Source organism: Sander lucioperca, chromosome 11, assembly GCF_008315115.2.
Source record: "Sander lucioperca isolate FBNREF2018 chromosome 11, SLUC_FBN_1.2, whole genome shotgun sequence".
In the NCBI taxonomy this organism is placed as follows: domain Eukaryota; kingdom Metazoa; phylum Chordata; class Actinopteri; order Perciformes; family Percidae; genus Sander; species Sander lucioperca.
Window position 1 is genome coordinate 30,698,735 of NC_050183.1, and position 11,681 is coordinate 30,710,415.

Sequence of the window (11,681 nt, forward strand, 5' to 3'; positions counted from 1 at the left end):
CAAGGAACGAGGGTTGTGCATATTGATCTCACATTGGGCGAGTGTTTTATGTTTTGGAATAGCTCTATACTGAGCATGCAATCCAGCAACATCCTCTAAAGTAGGGCTGGATGTAATTATTATTACCTAATATTGGCGATTAATTTGATAGTTGACAATTAATCGATCAATTGATTAATCTTTGCAGCTCTGCTCTTCAGGCCAGGAAGTGTTTTATTTATTCATGTTGTATGGACAAGAGAAGAAAGAAGACTATTTTAAAATGTTTCAGCCCACAGTATTGATTCAGGGCAGCAGTTTGCCTAGACATTAGCTTGTATGCTACGCCTCTTCCTAGGGTGAGCAGTCGTCCCAGAAAAACCTTTTACAGTTATTTCGAATCCTGTCCTGTTTGTGCCAAAAACCTCTTATAACCAAAGATGTAAAATAATGACAAGAGCCGACTTGTTTTTTTTTTTTACAGCACGTCCGCCATTTTCGACTGAATTCCTCATTCAACATGATGAACATGTTGATTCATCATCAACATCAAAGTACAGTTAGAAGCATAAAGCATCAGTTACCTGGATGTCATTAATGAAGAACCGCAAGCGGTAGGGCTGGCTGTCCTTCAAACAATTTCGATACCGATACCAACACCGTGACTTCGATACCAGTTCTTGAACGGTCGATAGCAATTTTAGAAAAATCCATTTTAACAAAAATAAATTACAGCATTACACATCACGGCACAATTTGTCTCCTACTACGTGAACCCCTTTGGTGTGCGTAACGCAGAGTTTTTCCTGCGTCTCTCTATGACAAGTAACAATAGACAGCCAATCACCAGCATTATATAGATCTTGGTAGAAGCATGCTGCGTCCTTATTGGCTATATATAGCAGCATTACATATATTTTCAGACACATATACATACATACATACATATATATATATATATATATATTTCAGACATATGTATGTGTCTGAAAATATACATTAACATGAATCCAACATATTATTTGCACCAAACCCCGAGGAAAATTTCTCGGGGTTTGGTGCAAATAATGTGTGTGCATAATTGGCATAGTAAGAGGAAATTAAAAAAAAGCTAAGTAATGCACTCGTTTCTGAAACCTTATTCATATGTTTTTTTTAATGATCTTTCACAATATAATCCTGGCTGTGGATAAAGCAGGATTGATTTTACATGGTATTGTTGCATCAATTGCATACACATAGCACATAGTACTTGTGTAACTAGTATGGCTACAAGCAGGTTAAAAAAGGAAAGGAAAAACGTTTAGATGAAATGACTGTCATGGCCGTTGTCTACTAGCAGTTTTTCCTAAGTAGGAATGGCATATTTTCCGCATCTGCAAGCTCTTCCTTCAGTCTAAAATGATAGCGAATAGCGAATCGGGACAAAAGCATTTCGCCCCAGCCCTATTGGCGACCCAATGGAGAGTCGCCTCTTGTCGTTCTGTCTCTTTGCTAAATCCTAATTTTGATTAGTTATAGCCACAAAGTAACACACGTGCGTGCTCTTTTCCCCTTTTTATTTTCTAGTTTAGATGAAGATGGCAGAAGTTGCCGTCGCAGGGACAGGAGATGGAATGAGATGACATGCGTGTCGTGCTGACAGATGTGACATGCCCCGCACCGATGAAATGAATACAATGAAGTGAATATTGTGCAACGATAATGATTTACGCACTGTTACAATACACACGGCACACACGACGGGTTTCCTTTTCCCAATGACAGACAGTTGACTTCATGTTTGTAAACTTTCACGTTTTACTTTTACTGTGACACTGAATGTAATGTACTGAGGCCACGTCCACTGTGGCCACATAACCAAGCCCACCCCCACCCCTGCATGCTTCTGTCCCCAATTTCACCCATTCTCATCTGGTCACCCTATACCTCCTCCAGAGTGTGCCCCCGTTCTCAAAATACACCACGCATATTTCAGACACTTCTCCAGTGAGTACTAAAGGAAGCTAAAAATTCTTTGCCTCTTGGAAAAGAGCAGAAAAATCCGAGAGGAATGTGTGAAAGTGAGATAATGTTAAATACAGATCAGGCTTGGGTGATGGAGCGTGAGTTTAGGTTTGCCATTGTTCTATTTTCATCTGTCCACATCTCTGGCACAGATACAGAATTAAACATCTGGGAGCGTCGTGAAATAAAATTATTACCTGTTACCACGGAAAAAATATTGTGACAACACTGATGGCCGGGCTCCCGTATGAATTGTATCATTCATATTTGAATTTTGGAATTTTAATAAATTCATAGTCAAATTTGGCTTTGCTGACTAACTGACAGATGCATGGTTTTGCAGACAGTTATGAAACAGGATTTGATGGTGCAACTTTGTTTCTTGAATAAACTGTGTGAACTTATTGTCCCATTAGTGACCAACATCGGAGAGTTTTTTTCCCTCTTCAGTAATACATTTGTGTACAATCCGGACAACAAAGTGCCAGCAGGGAGTGAACGGTACAGCGCAGGAAAGATGGAACGTTATCGCGACTGTCTAGGGCTCGCATTTTTCCAGTCTGGTAGTGTCTATTAGCGGTTAGCTCGCCAGCTACATTGATTTACTAACCATAACCCTAACCCTGCGAGAAGTCACTACATCACCTTCTAGTACCACGTGTGTGATGATGTGTGGCTAAATTTTGCAGTGCTACCGTCTGGTGTGAGCAGGCCTTTTAAACTAAAATCAGTCCAGCTCAATGTAATACTAATACATGTAATATATCATGCAGGGAGCACAACAAATTCACTATTCATTCTTTACGTAGTTGGACGTTTTGTTTTTTTATTATCTCAGATTTTTTGTCCTCTTCTTCCTTTCAAAGTAAGCATCTTTTGAACATTACATGTTCTAAGCGTGACCGACGGTAAGGAGCTGAAGGAGCCAGTTATACGTCCAGTTCAATCAGCTGTGAAAAAAATAACACTTTCATGGGAAGACTATGGTTGAAAAATATTTTTTACCAGGCAGACTTTATCAAGGGTCTGAAGTGGGGTTTGCCATATCTTAATATCTATTCTAACCCAAGAATCCGGCCTCAATCACCCGTGGTCACCTAATACCCCCAGCTGTCAATAAATTGGCTCATCCTGTTTGTCTGTCGCACTACCCCTGTTTCCTCAGTCTGTTACTGGAAATAGATGCTTGCCAGGTTCTTAGGTAAGAGTGTGGATTAACAGCTTACTGCAATAAAACCACTCTCAACAACTGAAAACAAGGCGTTGATCTGGGACGTCATTAAAGTGTAAAGCCTGTAGAAACTTTGTACGGAATCAATTCATTAGCATCTGTTGGGTGTGATGAGATGTTGCACTTACAGTATAGATCAATCAAAAACCACCTCAAACAAATGAAATCTAAAATATTGAAATCTGCGTCAGGTGACAATGTTCTTGTTTGAATGGGAGTGCTAGGGGCACTACTATTATATCAAAATAGCTATTTTTTAAAACACTAAGAAGGCTCGACACAACATGAAACTTTTCTCCCAAGTATCACCAGGGGCTCTACACATGAACTCGAGCATTGAGAACATTGTTTGTGTACACACAGTTTACTAAAAAGAAAGATTTTGAACAACTCACTGTAGCAGTTGTTGTTTACGCTATCCGCCATCTTCTCAGTCAAAAAGAGTCGATCTCCAAATGCGAATGAACGGACTCCATAGGAGGAAATGTCATTCTTATATGAGGCTCCTTTTTCAACTACAAGGTCAATATTGTTTTTCACTAACGACAAAACAACAAATTATCCGTGCATTTATATGGAACTAAGCTTTAGCAGCTTTCCATCTTTACTCTCCTCCCCGTTACGTTGCATTCGGAGATCGACTCTATTTGACTGAGAAGATGGCGGATAGCGTAAACAACAACTGCTAAAGTTCTCTTTTAGTAAACTCAGTGTACACAAACAATGTTCTCATGTGTAGAGCCCCTGGTGATACTTCAAAGTTTCATGTTGTGTCGAGCCTTCTTAGCGTTTTAAAAATAGCGATTTTGATGTGATCACAGTAGTGCCCCTAGCTCTCCCATTCAAAAGGCCATTTGACCGAAAACGAAAATACGGTAGATCTTAAAAGTGGCACTTCCGTCCTAATTATGCTTTTAAATGAAAGTTTGACTCGGGTATATTCATAAAAAGACCCTAGGTTGCATTTTGGCGAGAGTTACCTTTAACCGATGTTAAATTATTAGTCATTGCGTCATGATTTACAGCATGATGATAGCCGATGCTCCTGACTTAATAAACATGTTGATAGCTCTAGTTTCTAGTTTTGTAGTTTCTAATTGTAGTGATATAGTTCTTTTGGGCCTTTTTTTTATGTCAATGGTTTGAGTGTTTGTCCGTAGAAACACATCTCTCCGTTCATGTTGACTAGTGTACCCCTGGTACCATAATGGTTTTACTTTTTATGTCCACTTGCATCTGTGTTGTGCTGTAGACTGTAGGGTTGGGTACCGTTCACTTTTTTTCCCGGTCCGGTACCAATACCGGTACTTGGAATTTGGTTCCGGTACCCAATGGTACCTTTTTTGCGCTATAGAAATAATGTTGCCTTGCCCGACAACCAGTCAGTCGGTCAATAGGGCATAGTTAACCCATACCGCGACTGCTTTCGCCTCGCCGTTATATATGCTGTCAACCGCTTTACCGGTGACTCACTGTTACTTTAACAAAGTCTACGTTGTTTCGCTCCGTCCGCCCCACAGCTCTGCGTGTGTCGGTTTTTTAAATGGAGTCTGGTGGGTTTAGTGCTAGCGACTTCAGAGCTGTTTCTGGTTAAACAGAAAAGTCTCAAAGAGGTTTTAAAGGTCTATCTCTGAAGGGATCCTTCCCATAATGTTGTCAGACACTTAGAATATTAATCTGAGCCTGTCGGTGGCAAAACAAGCACTTTAATTAACTTTATCGGTTATCAGGCAAATAAAACACTGATACAGATAATCTGCAAACTTCCCTAAAACGTCCCGATAATCGGCCAGGGCCGATAATCAGCCAGGGCCGATAATAGGTCTATCCCTACTAAAGAGGTTCTATATGTGATTTTTGGCGTCTGGCTTCGGCGAGGTCTTCTAATCCAAGCCTGGAGCAGGTTAAGCTGCTCATCAAGCGAGGCTTGCTGGCAAGGCCTACATGCTACCATCTGTTATTGACAGGCAGCTAGCCTCGCTGACCTCACATAGGCCATGTGAGGCAGCGCTAGACTTGTCAATGCAATCTGTCACTCCAAGAGACCAGTAACCCTGGGAGAGAACGGCTGTAAAAAGTTGTCAACAGTAATGTTACCTGTATATCTGTATCAGTGTCTCTGTGTCCCAACCGGCACCGGCAGACGCCCGCCCACCAAGAGCCTGGGTCTGTCCGAGGTTTCTGCCTAAAAGGAAGTTTTTCGTCACCACTGTTGCACATAATGCTTGGTCTGTAAAGTGTCTTGAGATAACTCTTGTTATGATTTAATACTATAAATAAAATGTATTTGAATTAAGGGAAAACAACATGCAGTTCCTTTGTGTATCAGTGTATTTTTTTTTACAGTGCGCAGAGAGGAGCTGCCTCCAGCCCCTCCCCCTCGTGAAGTTGCGTGCCGTGTGCATGACACCGAACGTTGCACTTGCTCAGAGAGGCTATCGTTATGTTAGCATGTTGCTGGTGTTCTTGCCGTGGGATTAACTGTACTAATAAAACTGTTGAAACACCGCGGCCCCGCTGCTGTGAAAGCTCCCCGAACGTCATTTATCAGTCTGATTGTTACCCCTCTCAGTGGCAGCTCCTCCACTCATATCTTTATAACGGAGCTAACCGCTAATCAGAGCTAATCGTAGCCAACAGAGCCTTCAGTTCTGCGTGCCTGTATCCATTAACTGCATGTATGGACTCGAGCCCGAATAAAACCCTTCATTTTATTAAAATGGCTGTAAAAGTTTTAAACTACAACTCAGAGTTGTTTGAATGACAGAAATCAGCTCAAGGTACGGCATAGCATTAGTGTGCTAAGTTATGCTTTTTCTGCGGAGTGCAGACGTTCTCTTAATACATCCATGAGTGCAGACTGATTAGCTCTTGCGAGTCACGTGACCAAATCGCAGCCTTTGCCTTTAGGAAATCGCGTTTTAACATATCGCGATATTATTGCAAATGCAATTAATCGTTCAGCCCTAATCTCAGATCACATTTTCACTCACTACGACCGCTACTACTGTCAATACTAAACATTGGGCAAAAATATGAACAATAACGTCGCTGTCAGTGGGCTTATTTGCTAGCATTAGCTACCTTTACCTCCAAAAAAAATCCAGCAAATAGACGGTACCCTAGGACACCGTTGTTGCTTATTTTACACAATATGAACAATAACGTCACTGTCAGTGGGCTTATTTGCTAATGTTAGCTACCTTTACCTCCGAAAAATCCAGCAAATAGACGGTAACCTAGGACAGCAGTCCCCAACATATTTTCACGGACCGGTCTTCAAGGTGTGGCGGATAAACACGACAAATAAAATGATATGACCAGCACAAAAACAAATATCTAATAATATATATAATTTAAAAACTTAACGTATCAGTGGGAGCCCTGCGCTTGTTTCTGTGCAACCAAACGGTCCCATTTGGGGGTAACAGGAGACAGTGACACAAGTGCGTTCCTTATGCCCAGTTTATTCCGTGATTTTGTAGAAAATCTCGCTTCACAAAGATGGGATGTTGCAAATGGAAGCAGGGTTTTCAGTGCTTTTGTGGCGATGTCAGGATTTTCAGCCTTGATTTTCATCCAAAACACCGGCAGAGTTGTTCTCTCAAACATACTTTGAAGTCCATCGTCATTTGTAATCTCCAGCAGCTGATCTTCCTCTCACACGGACAAGCTCGATTCACCTGGTTTGTTCAGAAATGGGTCGAGAGAATCACCTGTTGCGATAAATCCGTATTTTAAGTAGGACTCCTGGTATTGGCTGTTCAATTTCTTTTTCTTTTGAAATTGTAGGCTCCTCTTCGGTCTCCACCTCCGCAGGCCTTTTCCCCTGAGCAAAAAAGCTCTGCAAAGATGTTTTGTTTACTAATTTTTAATTTAGCAAGTTTGTGGGCTTCATTGAGCGGTAAATCTCACGTGATGTGTCAATAGGAAGAGAGACGGGAGAGAATCTGGTCATTTTTCAAAATAAACCGCGGACCGGTGGTTGGGGAACACTACCCTAGGATACCGTTACCTGAAACAGGTTATTTAACGTCACTGCTCTTTTTACACACACTTTAGCAACAAACCAAAATGCTGAGGGAACATTACTAAATTTTTTCATGTTGGTTTTGAGCAGTATGCTGTGTTTCCTCTGTTGATTTTGTAGTGGCGGCCCACCATGGCAAAATTTCTGCCACCACAGTATCAGAAATAGGGCTGTACAAAAAATGTAGTCGCGGTTTCCTTTTAAATTATCCTGCCGACATAATGCCGTTGGCTGCCGCTCACATTGCAATTTAACAAGTAGAAGGAGGAGGTTATTGGGCCCATCCAGTTTAACTCCACATACTGTTGTGTTGATGTAGTTTATTGTCAAAACGTTCGCTTTCTTCCGAGTCGACTATTAAACGAACAGCTCCACAGACCTGTCCCCGCTGCTAAAAAAAAATCCTAAAGGAAACACTGAGTATGCTTCCCCACTAACCTGGAAAAGTTTTTAACAGTAACGTTAATACAGCATGCCGGGGGAATAGAACGTCTCCTGCAGCAGGGAGTCGGAGGGACCTCAGCGTCCGCTAACGTTAGCTTCCTGTCTCATCTGGGGTCTGATAAACAGTAAATTCGTCTAATTCAGTGTCCATAACGCTATTTTTCCAATACACTGTAGCTGTCATATTTCACGGGACCCGCGTGAGTGCGGTTTTTAATGTCGAGGCTTGTCGCGCTGCTGTTTATTTATTTATTTATTTATTTATTTATATAATGGTCTTAAATTTGACTTGGTGAAACTCTGGAGAGCGAATGGCCGGCCGCTTGAGTTCAGTAGAGCAGACGGCTCTGCAGAGTTGTGTAATCACGACTTCATGACTCTTCGTAAACAGCTGAAGGAGCGGCTGGGGCAACAATTTTTTTATGGCGGTTAGGGCTGGGCGAAAAATCGATTTTATCGATTAACTCGAATGTGTAGTTAACGTCGATTTGTTAAAATGAAAATCGATTTTCTCCTTAACATCCGCCAACGCTCCCCTCTGGGCTCCCATAGCTCCGAACGGGCTCAGCCCTCGCCCCGCGCGTTTGCCATAGAGATACACAAACAACATGGCAGCGACAGGGACTAACATTAATTCTTTTCTTAACTAGTAGTTTCATTACTTACTTATCCGTAATCTCCGCCGAAATGACCGGCAGCTCGCGGTGCTCTGTCCCCGGCTGAGAGTCACCTATTCTCGGATAACTGAACCACCAGCTACCGCTGACCTAAAGGACCACCATGCGGGGCACCAGAGGCGGTGTTGAGGAACTCTTTTGCGGCTCAACACATCTACTAAATGCCGCTGATACGACCGAGCTGTGACGGAGGTCTGTAGCGGCTTAAACAACTAGCAATCGCCGCTCTGTAGCACGGAGCTCCTCTTCGACGTTTGTTTCTACCGCTAGTTACTACGAAGGCGCTTGCTACAGGTATGCTACATTCAAGAGACCATGGGATGTTAATGTACGTTACTCAGCAACAGGTGGAAATAGGGGCAAGGTTGCGCAATAACGTTAAAATGATTTGAACTTTTAGAGAGGAACGAGAAGTGAATTACCTGTATGTGTGAAAACAGCTTTATCTCACGCATCCGTTTGTTTGTTGAATATATAGCACCCCCCCATCCATAAAAAGGGAAAACACTCAAACCAATTTATATTTCCACAAAATTGGCATGAATAATCATAATGGTATACATGCCCCATGTGTGTGCGTGTGTGTGAGTCAAAACAAAATAAAGTTAAAACTTGTTTTGAACAATTTCTTTGTCATCTGCAGATTGATTTTAAGTAGGGGGAGAAAAAAATCGATTTAAATCGAATTTTTTTGGAAAAAATCAGGGATTTTATTTTTAGGTCATATCGCCCAGCCCTAATGGCGGTGCGCCGCTGCTGAATGTATAAGAGGCAACACTGGACTTGACACAGCTTCCTCTGGAGACACAATAAGCTTTATACAACTTTTTTTTTCGTATATGCTATAGCACTCCCTCAGAGCTGTAAACAGACTTCAAAAAACAAAAACCACGCCACCTTCTTAAATGAGTAAATCAGTTGGTTTCATCACAGGTATCTATTTTTTCATAGTAGTTCCATGTCTTGCACATTTGCAGTTCTTTTATCATGATTACAGCCATAACCATGGATTTCTGCAGGCTGAGAGTAAACCATCTCTAGCTTCTGTTTAGAACATTTTATGGCTGGTTGTGGTAATAGTATAAATGAGAATATTTCATGTGTGATTTTAACTGGGAGACAGAGCTATTTGATGCGTTTTAGAGCAAAAGACTATGAAAAATATCGGTTAGTCTTAAATCATCCAATTCCCCGCTGCCTGAATTCTTTCCTGCTACTTTACTTTCTGAGAACAGACCCACACTCTCAGGTCTCAGACAGATCCTTTAAATAGGAATGAGCCCCTTTTCCACTTGCAGAAGTAGAATCGGAGCAGCAGCCATCACAGCTTGGGTCTTCTTACATATTGATGCAGCAGAGTCTTCAAAGGAAATGAAACCTACACGTTGTATATTATTATCACAGACCGGGTGGGACAAAAGAACACACATGGTGCAGTGAGACATGTCAGTGTGCGGTGGCAGTTTGTGAGTTTCCTCAGACGTTTTTCAGTTTCAGGACATGCACCTGCCATTTAAAGAGGTACTTTCACATATGTACCATGAACAAAATAATGATTCAGTGTTGTCCAATAAAGGCAACCGCTTCAGTTGTTAACATACTGTAGGTACATTCATGTTAAAATAGAATGGCCATTCACATACTACCACAAATGTAGAGAAAAGGGGCGTAGGGCTGCAGCTATCAATTGTTTTTGCAAGTATTCTATAATTATTCCATCGATTAAATCGAGTAACCTGTATTTTCCCATGTTTTGTTTTATTTGGAGCAAAGATTTTTTTGAATTGGTCCAGTATTAAGCAAGACCGCTGCAGTCGGCAGCAGCACCTAGAACTGTGACAATGCCCGCATCCACCGCAATACCGGCGAGGACGTGATGGCGTTGATTACATCATCACTGCCATCACCGCAGTTTTTTAAATGTAAATTTTTTTTTTTATTTTTTGCTGGCAAAAGTTACAGGAGAACAGATGTCGTGTGATAAAACTTAAAGAAAAAACTTAAGTTGCTCGTCACTTCAGCTTTGCAGAAGAGGCTGGACAGTCCATTAAATAGGCTATATGGGGGATTTGTTTTGTGTGTCAGATTATTATGAATTATATCTACAGGTAACGTTTAATATAATACACTGTAGGGAAGGCAAAGACATTTCTCCGTTCTCAGCTGAAATGGACACATTGCACATTAGCCTCGCAGCTAGCGGAGTTTCCTTCTGCTTATAGCTTAATCCTGACAAAACCGCACGGTTAAATTTCAGCCTGCGTGCACGTTCTGTAGCCTAAAACAAGAGCTGCTTATATTGGTTGAGAGAGCAACGAGTTAGCGGACTGCCCAGTCGCCCTCACTGCTCTCTGCTCAGCTGCTAGACCGCTGTGCTGCGAAGCGTCTGCCCTCGGCATTGTCGGCAAGCTTCCTGAACTGTCTGTGGAATAGATCAATGGAGAGGAGAGAAAGCAGCATGGCCGTAAATGACTCACATTGAGCTGAAATGGAAACACTGTTCTGCAATCTTTTTATACAGTCTATGGCTGCAACATATGTTGTACGCCTTTCACTTTACCGGCAGTTTTGACAACAGATGAAGCCACCGTGTCTTGAGAAGCTCTAGCTTGTTGTTCCCTTTTAAGTCACTTTACATCATCTTTGCTCTCTTGTTTTCCTTTCGCTTTCCCTCACAGCGGCACTCATGTGCTACTCTCCGTTACTGCTCGCTCTCCTTGCACGACCACACGGGCACTGACATCACTCATTTAAGGCACCTTGCCATTCTCGCTCTAACTTGCGCTACTGCTGGTGAGACTATATATTTTTATTATTATTTCAATTGTTAGTTGTTGGCACTTGACCCTAAACACGTTCATAGCAACACAAATGACAAGGGGGTACAGTTAGACAAAATGTTTTATGATAATAAAGAGGTATGTTTACTTCATAGGCTGTGTACTTCAGTTACTACATTATCTGGCTCACATAGCAGTGATAGAACCAAAAGATCTGTATCCTGGGATTGATTCAAAACTTTACTGTGTTTTGAAAAAGTAAAAAAATAAATAAATATTTTTTATTTTTATTTGACTGAAAGAGACAATTATATTGTTAATTGCGATCACGAATTCCTGGTGGGACTGAACTGTACACAGCCTGTAAGCTCGCTGTGTGACAGTAATAATCATCCATGTGAAAACACAGTGGGCTGTACATAGTTGTATGGATTAAATCAAGTGCATTGATGATTTTTAGTTATCGAATCGTTTCAGCCCTTGTATGGAGCATAAGCTTTTAAAAGCCCAGGACTGTAATCCATTTTTATTCC

The 11,681-nt window shown here is 41.5% G+C and overlaps 1 protein-coding gene across 4 annotated transcripts in view; it reads left to right on the forward strand.

The window, feature by feature from the left end:
- The window catches only part of tbl1xr1a (tbl1x receptor 1a), a 60,801-nt gene that overhangs the window by 24,571 nt on the left and 24,549 nt on the right, over window positions 1-11,681 (forward strand). Inside the window, exon 3 of one of the 4 annotated variants that reach the window (XM_031311981.2) lies at window positions 1,549-1,663. The exons of the other annotated variants lie outside the window; for them this stretch is intronic. The gene's annotated coding sequence lies outside the window, so the exon portion shown is untranslated. The remainder of the gene's footprint in view (window positions 1-1,548; window positions 1,664-11,681) is intronic. 4 annotated transcript variants of the gene reach the window in all.